Source organism: Macaca fascicularis, chromosome 8 (genome assembly GCF_037993035.2).
Source record: "Macaca fascicularis isolate 582-1 chromosome 8, T2T-MFA8v1.1".
Classification (NCBI taxonomy): domain Eukaryota; kingdom Metazoa; phylum Chordata; class Mammalia; order Primates; family Cercopithecidae; genus Macaca; species Macaca fascicularis.
In genome coordinates, this window is record NC_088382.1 from 46,017,666 (window position 1) to 46,035,141 (window position 17,476).

Sequence of the window (17,476 nt, forward strand, 5' to 3'; positions counted from 1 at the left end):
ATGCTTAAAGATTAGGGGGAAACCAAACAAATGTAAAAAAAAGCAGAGGTGGCAAAAATCAGGCCCAAGAGAAGGAGGTGCGTTGCCAGGCGCTCTGCCCTCTAAGTCCCTAGGGACACTTAACCACACAGCAGCCAAGGCAGAAAGTGACAGAACATCCCAGTGATTCCCTCCTCCTCTGACAGCTGCCACTTTAATTTCAAGTCAGGTCTCAGGCAATCACTCTTTTAAAAACCTTTATAACAAATGAGCTCTTTCATAACTCCTAACACCTATGTTAACTACATTCATCTCTCTTACTTTTGCTTTTAGTCTTCAGAGTAAAGATAAAAACAAATAAGCAAAAAACAAGTAAACAAAAAAAAGATAAAAAAGAGGGAAATAAATGCAATTCAAGTTTTTAAGTTGAGATCCACTCTCTTCTTCCTCTTATAAAAGTCACCCTCTTTCAGGCTAGTGTGGTGGCTCACGCCTATAATCCCAGCACTTTGGGAGGCCAAGGCGGGCAGATCACCTGAAGTCAGGGGTTAGAGATCAGCCTGGCCAACATGGCGAAACCCCGTCTCTATCAAAAATACAAAAATTGGCCGGGCACGGTGACCCACGCCTGTAATCCCAGAACTTTGGGAGGCTGAGGCGGGCGACTCACGAGGTTAGGAGTTCAAGACCAGCCTGGCCAACAGTGAAACCCCGTCTCTACTAAAATAAAATTAGCCAGGCACGGTGGCACATGCCTGTAGTCTCAGCTACTCAGGAGGCTAAGGCGGGAGAATCGCTTAAACCAGGGAGGTGTAGGTTGCAGTGAGCCGAGATCACACCACTGCACTGCAGTTTGGGCAACAGAGTGCGACTTTGTCTCAAAAAAAAAAAAAAAAAAAATTAGCTGGGCATGGTGGCAGGCACCTGTAATCCCACCTACTTGGGAGGCTGAGGCAGGAGAATCGCTTGAACGTGGAAGGCAGAGGTCGCAGTGAGCCGAGATCGTGCCACTGCACTCCAGCCTGGGTGACAGAGTGAGACTCCATCTCAAAAAAAAAAAAAAAGTCACTCTCTTTCTCTTGATGACCACCAGTTTTCCTGCCTTGTCCAACATAGTCTACAGTCTCAGAAAATCCTTTTTATCTGGCTCTATCCCTTCTAAGGAAGTAAGAAGACTCCTTCTTCTTTTAAGGCATTCAACTTGCCAAGTAACCAAATTTTAACACCTACTATTCCATCGTGATGTGGCGTTGTGCACGTCTACACTCACATGGTGTGCAGGAGAGCTTTGGGACTCAACTCAGTTGGAACTACTTGGCAGCCAGGACATGCTGATGTCCTAGGAACTGTCCCCCCACAATCTCACTGGGAACAGTACTCGATTCATTGAATATCTGACTGATGAGTGAAGGTGTTCACCCACACCTCTTTCTTCCCCCCAGAGAAAATGAAGATGCGCCTGGCCGGGCGCAGTGGCTCAGGACTATAATCCCAGCACATGGGAGGCCGAGGCGGGCGGATCACGAGGTCAGGAGTTCAAGACCAGCCTAGCCAGCATGGTGAGACCCTGTCTCTTCCAAAGATACAAAAAATTAGCTGGGCGTGGTAGTGGGCGCCTGTAATCCCAGCTACTCAGGAGGCTGAGGCAAGAGAACTGCTTGAACCCAGGAGGCAAAGGTTGCAGTGAGCTGAGATCGTGCCATTGCACTCCAGCCTGGGTGACAGAGCAGGACTCTGCCTCAGAAAAAAAAAAAAAAGAAAAAAGAAAACGAAGATGCGCCCATGCAAGGTGTGTCTTCACTTCCTAAGGAAGTAATACGGCAGAGAGGAATGTCATGACTACTCCTCTCGTATACTTGCAGTAGAAAGACACAGGACGATGAAGAAAGGAAGGGGAGCATAAAAAGAAGAGCATTCCTCATATGGATGACAAATGTAAAGATGAAACTTGAAAAACCAGCTTTCTCAGTTCCGAGCATTCCAGGAAACACTCTTCTATGAGTAACAAAGGCTCTAAACTAAAGGCTAGGCCAAAACATGGTAGCACATGATTCCAGATTCCTTTTAGTTTATCAAGGCACTTGGTTTTCTTTTCTTTTTTTTTTTTTTCCGAGATGGAATCTCGCTCTGTCGCCCAGACTGGTGCGCAGTGGTGCCATCTCAGCTCACTGCAAGCTCCGCCTCCCGGGTTCACGCCGTTCTCCTGCCTCAGCCTCCCAAGTAGCGGGACTACAGGCGCCTGCCACCATGCGCCCTGCTAATTTTTTGTATTTTTAGTAGAGACGGGGTTTCACCGTGTTAGCCAGGATGGTCTCGATCTCCTGACCTCATGATCTGCCCGCCTCGGCCTCCCAAAGTGCTGGGATTACAGGCGTGAGCCACCGCGCCTGGCCTTGGTTTTCAATTAAGTTTAAGGTCTTAGTCCTGTTGAAAGCAGATTCAATTCAGTCTGAATTTCAGCCTCAATGCCCAAAGGAAACCTAGTGACAAATGCCATTTTGCTCCAGGCCCAGGCTTAGGAGAGCCTCTCTCAATGACCATCAAAAGTACTTACTCTCATGCGGCACTGTGTAAAGCAGGTGGAAAGGGGGACTGCTTTGGTGGGAAGCCCCACTTTGTTCAAGATTTTCTACAATCTTTGTTCCAGATTTTCTTAAATCAAGTGCCACAAGCACCAAAACGGTTACCCAAAATAACCTTCTGATTAAGGCCATGAGGACATCCTGGCAGCATCTGGCAGAAGTGACTGAGGGAGCCAGGACTTTCTTAAAGTGTTCTCACATGTAGTGAACACTGGTGAGATACACCACGATACTACACAGATAAGTGCCCTGGAAACACTGGCTAGGGGATGCGTTCTTTCCATCATCCCTCATCAATGTCACTCAAAATTGTATTACCTGAGGCCTACTGCACATGGTTCCACCGTTCACTGCTTTGAATTTAACATTCTGAACTCTGGGCCCTTCTGAAATTTTAATGGATAATCATAACACCAGAAGTGTTATTTTAATTGACTTCAAAATATCCTAAAGTCCCCAGCTTGCTGCCATTGCTCTCCAAATAATACTGGGTCTGAGATCCTGGCCAATTTGAGATCAGATTATAGAGTTTGTTAAGATCCAATGTGGTAATGAAAGCAGACACTTGCTGGATACCTCTAATACTCCAGAATTAACAGAATTTAACCTTTTTCAGTGACCACTACACATCAGTTTATGTGGGTGTCTTTCCAAAAGCCATGATCCCAAGTCTCTGCCTTAGAAATGAATCAGATTTTTCCAGTGTAAAAATAATATTGGCTGGGCATGGTGGCTCACCTCTGTAACCACAGCACTTTGGGAGAGTAAGGCAGGAGGATTGTTTCAGTTCAGGAGTTCAAGACCAGTCTGGGCAACATAGTGAGACCCCATCTCTATAAAACATTAAAAAAATTAGCCAGGTGTGGTAGTGTGTGCCGGTAGTCCCAGCTACTTGGCAGGCTGAGGTGGGAGGATCACTCGAGTCGGGGAAGTCAAGGCTGCCGTGAGCCCTGATGGCCCCTCTCACTCCAGCCTGGATGACAGAATGAGACCCTGTCTCAAAACTAATAATAATAATAATATGTGCTCACAAAAAATTTGATAAATATAGAAAATGGGAAAGTAAAACAAGGAAAAATGCTACTGGCCCATTACTGCAAAAAAACCACAATTAATGTATTGGTATACTAGCTTTATCGGCTGGACTAGGCACTACTTATATGAGCCAACTGAGAGGCCACTGCCGAATTAAATAAAATATAAAAGTCAAAATAAAAATGAATTAAAATAGTTCTTTTTTAAAAAGAAAGTTTTCTATTATTACATAAGTAATCTATGCTCACTGAAGAAAAAAATTAACATACAGGTAACCAAAAAGAAGGGTTGAAAATCACATATAAGCTCACCTCCTAGAGATAGTTATTGCTCATAATAAATGCAACATTCTTTTCTCAGGTATATACATACATGTGCCTTGCTTTTATAAAAATGGGGTCATAAACACATAATGTTTTGTAACCTGCTGGTTTTTACTTGATATACATCTAACGCCATCATTTTGAATGGCTGCATAGTGTTCTATGCTATGGAAATACCATAAATTATTTAATCAGTAACTTACTAGGTTGTTTCTGGGGATATTGTATTCAATTATTAGGTCCATAAATCTTGTACAGTCTAATAATAAGTAAAATATATTTTTTTACCTTTTTCTTCAAGTTTAATTTTTTTTGACTGGACAGCTATAATGAGACAAAGTTTATCCCAAATCACTTAACCACTCTTATTTATTTATTTTTTTTGAGATGGAGTCTTGCTCTGTCACCCAGGCTGGAGTGCAATGGTGCAATCTCGGCTCCCTGCAACCTCTGTTTCACGGGTTCAAGCGATTCTCCTGCCCTAGCCTCCCGACTAGCTGGGACTACAGGCACGTGACACCACACTTGGCTAATTTTTTTTTTTGTTTTTTGTTTTTTTTTTTAGTAGAGATGGGGTTTCACTGTGTTAACCAGAATGATCTCGATCTCCTGACTCGTGATCCGCCCACCTTGGCCTCCCAAAGTGCTGGGATTACAGCTGTGAGCCACCGTGCCCGGCCACCTCTCTTATTTTTAATGACACATTTGTGAACTAGCTACAGATTGATTTTAGAAACGTGATTTTTCCAAGGAAGAAATACCAAGAAAAGAATGACTATTTGTAATTCCTCTTTGTACAGAAATGAAAATAGCTTTTTGGCTGCCATTATTAAGAACCAAATTAAACAGACACATGGAATGTTACCTACTGGCTATATAGTTATTGGAAGTTCATGGGTTTCACAGACTCTACTTATATTGAAAGGCTCATTCAGGGTTAAGATCAGCTCCCGGTGCTCTCTGGAGTGAGGAGACACGTCGATCTTATCTCTGTACAGCCACCATGTTCACTGGGCCTCATATGTTCTGAAAACAGACACAGATGTAGAAATAACAGTGCATGCAGCCTCATGTCTGAGAGGTCAGTTGTTTGAAACATAATGAGGTTGAAAGATTGAAAGACTGAATAGTAACATCAATATCTTATGACCAGGCAAACTAGAGTTTGGCTCAAACTGTCCTCACCAGTCTTTTCTCATCTGAGGCAATTTTCAATACTCTGCAAACATGTAATTAACTATGCTATAAAAGCCAAGGATTCTACAGATCCCTCCTTTTTTTTTTTTTTTTTTCCAGACAGAGTCTTGTTCTGTTGCCCAGGCTGGCGTGTAGTGACGCGATCTTGGCTCACTGCAACCTCCACCTCCCAGGTTCAAGCTATTCTCCTGCCTCAGCCTCCCGAGTAGCTGGGATTACAGGTGTGCACCACCACGCCTGGCTAATTTTTGTATTTTTGGTAGAGAGGGGGTTTCACCACGTTGGTCTGGCTGGTGTTGAACTCCTGACCCCAAGTAATCCGCCTGCCGTGGCTTCCCAAAGTGCTGGGAATACAGGCGTGAGCCACCGCACCTGGTCAGATCCCATTTTCAAGTGCTGAAATATTAGGGCCAAAATTCCCTGGCTAAGGTAAGGCGGGTCTTTTTCAGACATGGCAGTGCGTTACTTGTGTGACAGTTTTTATTTTTATCTTTATTATTTTTAAAAACCTAGCTCCTGCAGGAAATGTAACACTTTTTAAACAGCACTGGCAAAACGTCCTCAGAGAGCCCTTTCTTCATTATGATCACAAAAAGGTTTTATTGTCCTAAATGCTATACAAAGTATAACGAATAGACACTTCTGTCAAGCGAAAGCACAAAGGAAAATAAACATACAAAAGGGCACAGGCGTAACTAAATTCAGATGCATTTCTATTATGTGCAAATAAAGGTGGGTGGAAGAGAGAGCAGAGAGATGAATAGGGGACTCCTAGGAGTAACAGTTTTGATCGGGAAAGGTGAGAATGGCCACCTTCCTGACTCTAGAGAACTGATTACAGATGAGAAGGCAGAGCACTTACTTGTGGCCTTAGCCATTCCAATGGAATTAGAATTTATTTGTATTAAGTCCATCCTATGTGTGCCACTGGGCTATTTGTTGTAGATACAAAATGTTGAGATAAAATGTGTCCCTCTCCTCTATCTCTAGTGGAGAGCTGACACACAGATAATACATTCCACTGTGCTTGGATTTGTTAGGGCCTTCTATGTTGCTTCCTGCTCCTAGGGTGTGGTGGGTAGGGTCCAACTTTCCCTGCAGCTCCCCCTCTTCTGAAATGGGCTCTGTGAAGACAGGGACCAACCTGGCCGCAGTCTGTGATATAAAGTGCTCATGAGCCAACATTAAGCTCCCCACCCCTCATATGGGCTACTCACTAACACTGCCCAGAACCCCTTCAGGTGGCTGTGAGGTCAGATGGGGAGGAGAGAGTCTATCTGGTAACACTGATGATAAAATACAGTAGATCCATATGCTAACACAATATTATTCTCACATTATCTCAGGTGAGCCTCATTTGAGAGGAACACTGTCTTAGCTCAGAAAAGTAATTGCAAAATTTTCTTGGTTAATTATTAATCTTCTCTAAGTGACAAAAGGAAATCCAGAGCAAAGTCAGGGCTGGAAGGGACTCTGAGAGGTCATTTATCTCCTGGCTTTAGAGAGTACATTGAAAATACTGCAAACAAATATAATACCATGTTTAGATGACTTCAGGAAAAAGGGTTACATTTTTTGGCATCCAGATTCCCCATTTTATAATACCCTCCATCTTTGCATCTCATCCAGCAGAATCACTTGGGAGACTTTTTTAACACAGGCTGCCGGCCCCACCCCGTGGTTTCTGATTCAGCAGGGCCTGGGTGGGGCCTGAGATTCTGCATTTCTCACATGTTTCCAGGCTGTGCTGATGCTGAAGGAACAGGGTCCCCACTGTCAGCACCTCTGTTCCAGCCTAACCTTTGCTGGACCTGACCCTTTCATTCTCGATGGAAATAGATACCAGTGGGTCACCATTCTTTGGCACTGAGACACACATATACTTGAAGAACAATCTAAGAGTCTCCCGGTCATTCATTTCCTCTTTCAGGCTACATAACACTAAATAACAGAAGTTCCCTACCCTCTTATCATAGGTATCATTTTCCAACCCTCAATTGGTTTTTGGTTTTGTGTTGTTTTGTTTTGTTTTTTGGGGGGTTCTTTGTGGAGCCCTCTCCCAGTCTCTTTTCATTGTGGAGCCATGAACTAGACCCAGAACCTTAGAGATTGGCTGAGGTTGGGCACCGGGAGGGGAGGGACTCACAGACTCACAGACTCACAGAACCACGCAGGCCGCTCACGTTATTACTCTCCAGTACCCAAGTCTGCCTATCAGCCCTTCTTCTGATTCATGTGCTTCTAACTCCTTTACGAGCTGCAGTAATGCTCAGTAGACCTTCATAATGCCTTTCTTCTGAGAAGCTGAAGGCATTTCCCTAGCTAATGTTACAGTTGACTCAATATCCTAAACCAGTGCAGGGTTAAGTAACTTGTTGAAGTGCAAACCAGTTCAGGAAGGGAGAATCCGGAACTCCAGATTTCTACCTAAATATCATTTTATGGAGAAAGATGCTTTGATATTTATTGGACTTTATAACAAGTCTATCCCCTCCACATAATAATAATAGTTTCAGGTGCAAGTGAAACTGTGAAGCTTCTCCTCTTTGCAGGAGGATTGCAACAGAGGACTGAGAGTGGGGGGCAAGGCTTCTGCAGTCAGTCTTGTCACTTGTCCCCATCACTTCCCAGCTATGGAAGAGAAAGGGAAGGCACAGCCCAGGTGGCAAAAGCCCAGAGGAGCTGAATGCTGAAGTACCCTCAACCCACCCCACTCATTTTGTTTCCCTTTTCTTCATTTTCACATTTTTTTCTGCCAGTGTAGTTACTGAATGTCAGCGGCCCAGTTTCTGTGTCCTGCCTTGTTGTAGCATGTGGGTTGGAACTATGCTTTCCTTGTGCACTGCGTGTGCTGTGGGGTGCTTAACACATGCTAAATTATGACAGCAGTCCTCTGTATGCCCGAGAAGTCAGTCTTCCTCCCGAGGGCCATATCCCATTATGTTACACTTGTGTTTAAGACGGTCGGAAGCTGAAGGCATCCCTCCTGCTCCTTCCACTTTAGATGAACAGCTGGAACTCACATAACATAGCCTCTTCCGACAAGATTTCTTTTAGAGAAAGAACATTCTAGGGATGTGATCACTGAGCATCCCAGCTCCAAGCCAAAAGGCAACCTGTTACATAGCGCAGTTCCCATTTAGCCATGCAGGCAAGGGACCCATTAAAACCTTGTGTGAGTCAAGGGGTCCCAGAGAAAAAGTTCCTCTCTGCGTTCCTGAGAAACCCCTCAAAGCTTCCGAGCAGAAGGCTATCCCTCTAGGCAGAAAGTAACAGTGAAATAAATCTCCTGCAACCGGCAGCGGTTCTGTCAGAGCCTCTGGGTCTGTAACTATTTTAAGACGTGGAGGAGTAGGATAAGAGCACGGGCAGCTGGAGAGAGTGGCTCCAACAGGGCTGCAGGGGAGACGTGTGGTCACCTGCCGCGTGGGGACAGCAGGGCAAGGGCAGGCGGGCTCGGCTCCTGGACTCCTCCTGAAGCCACAAGGCTGACCTGTTTCTCAGCACCTGGGCCCGCCGTGTGTGACTCTGCATAGAGCTCATCATGATTTGTCGCCCAAGGTCATAACCAGTCACGGTCAGCATCATTTCACCAGGCACACGGGGTAGAAGCAGCAAAGAGAATCGCAGCACCGGCAAACACTTACATAATGAAAACTATCTCCCTCTCACTCACCGCTGCCACTCTCAGCACGTAAATCATTAAAACAAACACTCCGCAAGTGTTTATGTGCATTTTAGCAACTCGTCATAAAGCACACGCTTCCTAGTAGTAGAAAAACCTACAGAAATGTCTGTGAAATTAAACAATGGATAAATTCGAATCAGCTTTTCTCTTTTTGCAGGACTAAAAATACAATAAGTCAAGTGAATACTGGCTTGAAAACTAATACCCAACTACAGTGTACCTTTAAAAATGCTCCACTGAGATTCTGATGGTGCCTTATTAACAATTAAAACTAAGAAGTAACAGCAATAAGTCAGAATTTTTTGGATAAACGTATTCTTTATAAAGGATTACTGGAACGAAACCCTTTTTACTGCTGAAGATGACATTAGAGGCTTCTGTTATCATTATAATTCATCTGGACAGCAAATTTCTCTGCAGCTCAGTAAAAACTAAGTATGAAGTAAGTTTCTTTCTAAAAATAGCCCAAGAATTCAGTACTGCTTTTCTTTCTTTCGTTCTTTTCCTATTAAATGGAACACTGAAATATTTCCTTTCATTGTTGACACTTTATGTCATTTGCATTTAAAATCAGACAATACATAGTAACAAAGAAGTCTTTAACTACATCTTTTCAAAATAGGAAAACGGCATTCACAATACTAACCGAGGACCTGCCTCCTTCCGTGCTCTAGAGTTGACAGGCACAGATAGCTGGTAAGCACCTATCCTACTGCCTAGGAGAATTGTTTCATTAACATCTATATTCCTAAAGCTGATACATGTACTTGCTAATTGATGAAGAAATTCCTGCCTGGTTCCCTGCTGTAAGCAGACTGTTTGGCGTGAAGTCAGTCCACACTGCAAACACACTTCTAAATAAGCAAGGTGATTCAAATGTAGTTTAAAATACTCAATATCAAAATTTTTTGTGTTCTTCAGTACAAATTTAAGTTGGCAATAACGTGTTAGATGAACTGCAGTTAAGGTTACAGAATCCCATGGTCTTTGGTTACTTTTGATAACTAACTCAGTCTAAAAGAGGATGCTTTAAATTATTCTCTAAAACCTTCCTCCTAAATTAATTTTTAAAAGTGCTTCTCTTTAGGCGTATATGGCTTTATTTTGTAGCACAAAATTCCCCTTAAAAAGATAAAAAACTGTCCATCTGTACATTAAAGAAAATTACATTTGACACTCCATTATTTCTACAAAATAAACTTGTAGCAGAGTATGACAGGAATGAACTTTTAACATTTTTTTTCTCAAGAGTTAGGTTACCATAGTAGAAAATAAGCTCAATGACACAATACAATGTTTCTGTATTTACAGAAACCATATCCATTAGTCAAATATTTTAACATAAAATAATAATCTACAGATTGCTTTTGCAAAAATAAGAAAGAATCGAAAACTTTTTCTTGGGAAAATTGAATGAGGCAGATTTATTGCACTAGGAGATATTTAAAGAAAAACCTTTTGCCACCTTTCTTAGCTTTCTCTAACGTACCAACCTCAAAGCTTCCAGTTTTCCCAAGAGATAAACATTACTACGATGGTAACATTAGGAAGATTTAAGGAGAAAAGAACAAAGAGAAGTCTTAAAATTCCACCCAGTACTTACAAGTAGTTTCCAAGAAAACTGAGCCACAATTCTTCAGAAGACTGCTCTCCTGATCATAAACACAATCTGAAGTCTAAAATAGATATCCTATCACCTTAGGCCGAGAAGTCACATTTCAGCTTGCTAACTTCTACTTTTACAACTCATAGAACTAACCCCGGCTAAAATTAACCGCAGCCAAGCGGCAGGCAGGAACACGCTGATTTGCATCATGTGTGCCGGGATTTATTCACTAGGACAACATCGGTGTCCTCTTAATGGGAAATGCGGCCAAGGGGCGTGCCCTGGTGAACAATACATAGCATCATGATTATGCTAATTACTGAATTCAGTCCAATAATGCTAACTTCTTTTAAGTTGTTTTTGCAAGTACTGACAAAGAGAAGGAGTAAGCTTTTTCCTAACAGGCATTCACTTGATTTCTAAGCACATTCAAATCAGACCAAACTTTGGCAACAAGGTGGCAGTGCTGTGTGCTCTTTACAAGCAAAAGCAAAGCAAAAGGACATTCTATTCGATTAAACAGCGTGATTAGATGCAGCACTACATGAAATTAAATAGACACAGAACATACATATCGGAAAGTCTATCCACCAGAACCCTGAAATAACAGCTTTTTCTTTCTCTATAATGAACTGATTGCAGGGACTTGCTTTCTGGCTCTGCCTCCTTCTGCACCTCCCAAGGAGTAGCTATGAAGACACAGATTCAGTAATAAATCACAACTGAGAATAAACATCTCAAATATTTGCAAAGGCATTGTCCTTGGCAAGAAGCATTTTAAGGTGGATTTACTGCTTGGCTAGAAAAATTGTCCTCTGTAGGTGACTGACCATCTACAGAGCATGTTGGAACTCAAGCTAACAGGTAAAGACACCAAGCATACAGCTGATACTTAAAAGAAAATCAGAACATGAAAAACTTTCTCTCAAAAATATAAGTACAACTTATAACGAAGACATTAACTGCTTAGTATCTACTCAAGATGGTTTAGAATAGTTTGCTTTAGACTAAGTTCTGATGACACATTTTGCTCTTATTGGACACTCTATGAAAGATATCAAAGCACTTTACAAACGTCAATCAAATCTCCAAGCATCTTTGGGAGATGTCGTTTTCCTCTTTTTTTCCACAGATGGGTAAAAGACAGGGTGATCCAATGTCAATGACTTCAACCAACCCTGGATCACCCCATCACCTCCTGAGCCCTTTATAACATCTTCCATATTAACCACTTATCTATAATCCTATAGACCTTTTCAGAGCTGTTTGTTTTCCTCATTTTAAAATGTCATGTTAGTTTGGACTTCAGGAGGTTCACTCTACTTGACACCCAGACGCCAGGCCTGAACTCCAGGGGCTTAAAAAGCATTCCTAGACTCTCTCTTGCAGGCAGGCATCCTACAACATGGATCCCTAAAACATGGCGATGCCCTCAGGAGGCACTGTCTATCTGCAGCCTGCTGCCCAAAGTGCAAAAGGTTGATCTTCATTGGTGTGAGTTGGACATCACCAGCACAATCTCCCTCCTGTTGTTTACAAACACTGCCGGCTGCTGGCCTGAGACTGCATCCCCTCGGCCTAACCTGAGGCTCTATGCCAGCACCCGTCCCACCTCTGCAAGAGGGTGGCTGGTATGCATTCCCCTTCACTCCAACCCAGAGTCATGGGAGGCAGCCATTTCCCACTCTGTGCTGAAAGGAGAGAAGTCAGCACTCATCAAAGATGGCTAGCTGCTAATGAACAGAACTGTTCTCAATAATCTACCGCAAACTCACTCCAGAAGTCTTAATGCCAAAAAGGACCTTGTAAGGCTATTTTTGACACAATATTCTTATCCTATTATGTCATAGTTCAGGAGAAAAGTCTCTAAGCCAAAATATTATTTCTGCCCTAAACCACAAAGTAAGAAAAAGCAACGACACCAAGTGCTTTTCTGCATCAGAGTTTGTATTGGAGAGGAGCAATCTGATGTATGATGGATCCTACATCCATTCATCGGAAGGCAGGGGACCCTGAGCAATGCTCCGGTTCCTCACACATCAGATATGCCTAGTATGACTCTGCTGTTTCAACTGCAGCCACACTTGTTCCACAGTGGAAGAACCAAAGCATTCCAAATAAAACAGTGCCTCCTCCAATTTACATTAGTCATTCTGCTGCTTCCTTTTCATTAGTGAAACGACTTGAGTCAACAGTGCTTTTGTTCTAGGTATACTTATGACAGTAGAGAAAAATCTGTATCAGAGTACCTTTAAAAGCAGAGTAAATTCTTCCCGTTTGTTCTCATTAATTTTTGGTGGTAGAGGAGGGACAGGGAAGGCGGTGACCTATGGGATCTTTAGTTCAACGAATCCATGAAATTAAAGAAAATTACTGTGTTTATGAATCTACACTAATGAATTAACCCGGATACCAACCTTCTATGAGCAACTACATGTATAATTTAAAATTTTCTAGTAGCTGCTTTCAGAAAAGTAACAATAAAGAGGTAAAATTAATTTAATAATATATTTTATTTAACTCAATATAGATTTCAATGTGTAATAATCATAAAAACTATTAATGAGATATCTTCATTCTTTTGTTTGTACTGCCCCAAGCCTGTGCAATCCAGTGCATATTTTACAATTAGTACATTCCAATCTGGACAATCCACATTTCCAATGCTCAGTACCCACATGTGCCTGGTGACTATAATAGTGGAAAGCCTGAGTGTACAAATATCTTCCTGACAACAGCTTTTCTACAACATATACTAATATTTACGTGTTTGTGGGCAAGTGCACACTTACATACACTCGATAAACATCAACTAAGATACTAGGCATATAAGATGAAAAAAACCTAGTTTTTGTCCTCAAGGAGCTCAAAGTTTAGACACTTGGCATTCTTTGTTTTTTAGAGCTAGGGTCTCATTCTGTCACCCAGGCTGGAGTGCAGTGGCACAGTCACGGCTTACTGGAGCCTCAACCTCCTGAGCTCAAGCAATCCACCCACCTCAGCCTCCTGAGTAGCTGGGACTACAGGCATGTGCCAGCACACCTGGCTAATTTTTAAATTTTTTTGTAGAGACGAGGTCTCACCATGTTGCCCAGGCCAGCCTCGAACTCCTGGCCTCAAGTGATTCTTCTACCCCAGCCTCCCAAAGTGCTGGGATCACAGGCATGAACTACTGCCCCTGGCTTCTTGGCATTCTTTACCTTTGAAATAATAGCAAAATATTCTGTGTTCTCTGTGTGTCTTCTTCTGGAGAGAGAAATTTCTTCATCACTTCATTAAAAGAGTCTGTGTCTCAAAAAGGTTAAGAGCCAGGAGACTAGACTAGCAGCAGATGCTGGGAGAAATGGAGAGCTATGGAAAACGAAGGAACTGACATAGATAGAAGGGGAAAGATCTGAGGAGAAAGAAAGGACTAAAAGGAAGATAAATAAACAAAGAAGACAGAAGAATTTCACTGCTAGACATGAAATTTTAGTTATAAAATCATACAATAAAAATTGGCGGCAAGGCATGGTGGTTCATGCCTGTAATCCCAGCACTCTGGGAGGCCGAGGTGGGTGGATCACGAGGTCAGGAGTTTGCGACCAGCCTGACCAACATGGTGAAACCCCGTCTCTACTAAAAATACAAAAAAAATTAGCCAGGCATGGTGTTGCACGCCTGTAGTTCCAGCTACTCAGGAGACTGAGGCAGGAGAATCCTCTTGAACCCGGGAGGCAGAGGCTGCAGTGAGCCAAGATCGCGCCACTGCCAAGATCACACCAGCCTAGGCAACAAAGTGAGACTCCGTCTCAAAAAAAAAAAAAAAAAATTGGCATGTTCCAGTTACTATGACAGGTGCTGGGGACAGATACAGAGATGAAAGACAAGGTCTCTATGTCCAAGGAGTTCACCTTTTAGCGACAGGAACAGACTCACCCAGGCAGATACAATACTTGGGTCAAGTATAAGACGCAGTTTATGTGTGATGTGCTATGGCTGCAGCAGGGAGAGGAGGGAGGGTGCCACACAAGAGGGACACAGTACCCTTTCTTTTCTTCTTTTTTTAATTGAGAAGATGTCTCACTCTGTTGTCCAGGCAGGAGTGCAGTGGCACAATCTTGGCTCACTGCAACCTCCACCTCCCAGGCTCAAGCGATCCTCCCACCTTAGCCTCCCAAGTAGCCGGAACTACAGGTGTACACCACCACACCTGGCTAATTTTTATATTTTTTGTAGAGACGGAGGAGTTTTGCTATGTTGCCCCGGCTGGTCTCAAGCCTATGATAGGACAGTAAATAAATAGGCTGGGCTCGAGTGATCCACCTAACTTGGCCTCCCAAAGTGCTGGGATCACAGGCGTTAGCCACCATACCTGGCCCCTCATTTCTTAAATGAAGGTTATTTTCTGATTAAATTTTAAATTTATGTTCTGGAATGACTCAAGATTCTGCATTTTACTTTGGAACCTTAGAAAAGCATGGATAGGTCATGGAGAAATCAGGTATTCTAAAATATTTTAAAATGACATTTGGAAATAGCAGTGAAGTTTCTATTCTGAGCTATTTATCAACAAATTGAACCTGGTTATTTGATCTAACTATTTAAGGTTGAGGCAGGAGGATCACTTGAGGTCAAGAGTTCGAGACCAGCCTGGCTAATGTAGCGAAACCCCATCTCTACAAAAAACTTAGCCGGGCATGGTGGCACGCACCTGTAGTCCCAGCTACTTGGGAGGCTGAGGCATGAGAATCAATTGAACCTGGGAGGCAGGGGTTGCAGTGAGCCGAGATCACGCCACCACTCCAGCCTGGATGACAGAGTGAGACTCTATCTCAAAGGGAAAAAAAGCCACCAAAAAATGAACATTGAAGAAAAAACTCAACTTGTTAGGAATTCTCTGTATTTATTTATTTTGAGAAAAAGTCTCGCTCTGCCACAGTAGTGCAATCTTGGCTCACTGCAACCTCCGCCTCCTGTGTTCAAGGATTCTCCTGCCTCAGCCTCCTGAGTAGCTGAGATTATAGGTGTGTGCCACCATGACCGGCTGATTTTTGTATTTTTAGTAGAGACAGGGTTTCGCCATGTTGGCCAGGCTGGTCTCAAACTCCTGACTTCAAGCAATCCACCCACCTCGGCCTCCCAAAGTGCTGGGATAACAGGCGTGAACCAAATGTGCCTGGCCTACGTTAGGAATTCTTTGGATTGTAGCTGTGGACTCACAAAGACCTGGGTTCAAAATGTACCCCACCACCTACTAGCTGTTTGACCTTGAGTAACTGAGCTCACCTCCGTGACTCGGCTTCCTTGCCTGTAAAATGGGGATAATTATGCTGACATCAAGGGTCGGTGTTGGAAGGAAGTGAGATGTATATAGCACAGGCACACAAAGAGTCTCAATAAACGGCCGGAGCCATTATGCTCACAGCAGGTCTAGCAGCAGTGTGGTACTTGCTGAAGGGCAATTTGGGATATTGACTGAGTGTGGATTAAAGGCTCCCTGTTTTTATAGCATGAAGCTTCTTCAAAAAATAAAATGTTGAAAGGAACTTCAAATGGTTGTTAAGTATTTCAGGAAAACCAAGGTCTGTTAACTCCTTTGGAAAACTCTGTAGCTGCGCCAGCCTGTTTCATTTTCTCCATGATATGGCCTCATGTCCCCAACCAGAGGTTAGCACAGGATTCAGGGACACTGACTGAAGAACACAGGCGAATCACGTGTCTGGGCAGACAGCTGCTGTAAAGTCCCCCTATTCCTTCCTTACCCCAGGGAGTCCCTTCCCGCACTGACTCTGGGCTTGGCCAGTAGAACAAGAGCAAACATAACGCTGGGCCCTGGAAAGTGCTGGCGCGTGGCGGCTCACCCTCTCTTGCGACTCCAAAATGCCCTGCCCTGGCTTCCCTACTGCATATGAGAAGGCCACATGGAGTGGGGACACGCCATCACTGCTAAGTCCTTGCTGCCGATCAGCCCACTGAGTGCTGATGGGTGGGTCAGGCCATCTTAAACCACACAGCCAACCAGCTGCCAGCTAACTGCAAAGTCCAGCCAGGCTCGCTCAAGCCAGAATCACTCCGGTGCCGTACAGAACTGTGAGGTACAGAAATAAATGTTTGGTTTTTTGAGCCACTAGTAGCAGGTGGTTTGTTATGCAGCAAAAGCTGACTCATACATACTCTCCAAAAAGGCTGCATGCTCAGGAGGGCTACACCAGTGTGATCCACAGCGATGCAGTCTTCACACTTCAGAAATGGACTCTATTCACATACATATGAACAGAGAGTTCTAACTCTACACAGAAGAAATTGTTATCTTCTTCAGCTAAAAAAAAAAAAGACGTAAACTCTTCAAGACAGTGATTTTAAAAACCCTGATAGCTAATTCAGCATAATTTTATGACAGTTTTTATCAGGATTGTGAAAGTAAAGGCAGCATTATGACTGCTGTTGTTTGAATACTCATTTTAACATAGTTGATTTTAAAAATTATATTAGAATTCTCTTGGGGTTTTCATACTGCTCTACATTCAGAACAGCCATCGATTTAACAAACATTTGTTAAAGCACCATCAGGAAACTCCCAAGCATTTGCAAGATTTGTATAAGTGGCAGGATGCCCATGACCACAACAGAAAGTGGTGTCAACGACAGTTCTGCCTTTAAGAGGCTCATAATATGATAAGAGTCATGACACTGGCCATAAACTTATCATATAAGGGAGTAATTAGTAAGCATCCCAAAAGTTAAAAGTTCATTCCAATAGGAACATAAGTAACGAAGAGGCTTCCAGTTGTGTTAATCAAGAAAGGTTGGCCGGGCGCAGTGGCTAACGCCTGTCATCCCAGCACTTTGGGAGGCCGAGGCGGGTGGATCACCTGAGGTCAGGAGTTCGAGACCAGCCTGGCCAACATGGTGAAACCCCGCCTCTATTAAAAATACAAAAAAAAGTAGCCAGGCATGGTGGCACACACCTGTAGTCCCAAGCTATTCAGGAGACCGAGGCAGGAGAATCCGCTTGAACCCAGGAGGCAGAGGCTGCAGTGAGCCAAGATCGTGCCACTGCACTCCACCCTGGGCAACAGAGCAA

At 43.3% G+C, this 17,476-nt stretch overlaps 1 protein-coding gene across 17 annotated transcripts in view; it reads right to left on the minus strand.

The window, feature by feature from the left end:
• Nucleotides 1-17,476, minus strand: part of SLC20A2 (solute carrier family 20 member 2) — a 127,451-nt gene that overhangs the window by 75,537 nt on the left and 34,438 nt on the right. For 2 of the 17 annotated variants that reach the window (XM_065519161.1, XM_073998744.1), the window contains exons 1-2: nucleotides 10,408-10,608; nucleotides 4,789-4,945 (exon numbers count right to left, since the gene is read on the minus strand). The exons of 11 other annotated variants lie outside the window; for them this stretch is intronic. The gene's annotated coding sequence lies outside the window, so the exon portion shown is untranslated. Of the gene's footprint in view, nucleotides 1-4,788; nucleotides 4,946-10,407; nucleotides 10,609-17,476 lie in introns of those variants that run through there. 4 more of the 17 variants (XM_045398199.2, XM_065519159.1, XM_065519153.1 and 1 more) reach the window with 2 other exon arrangements.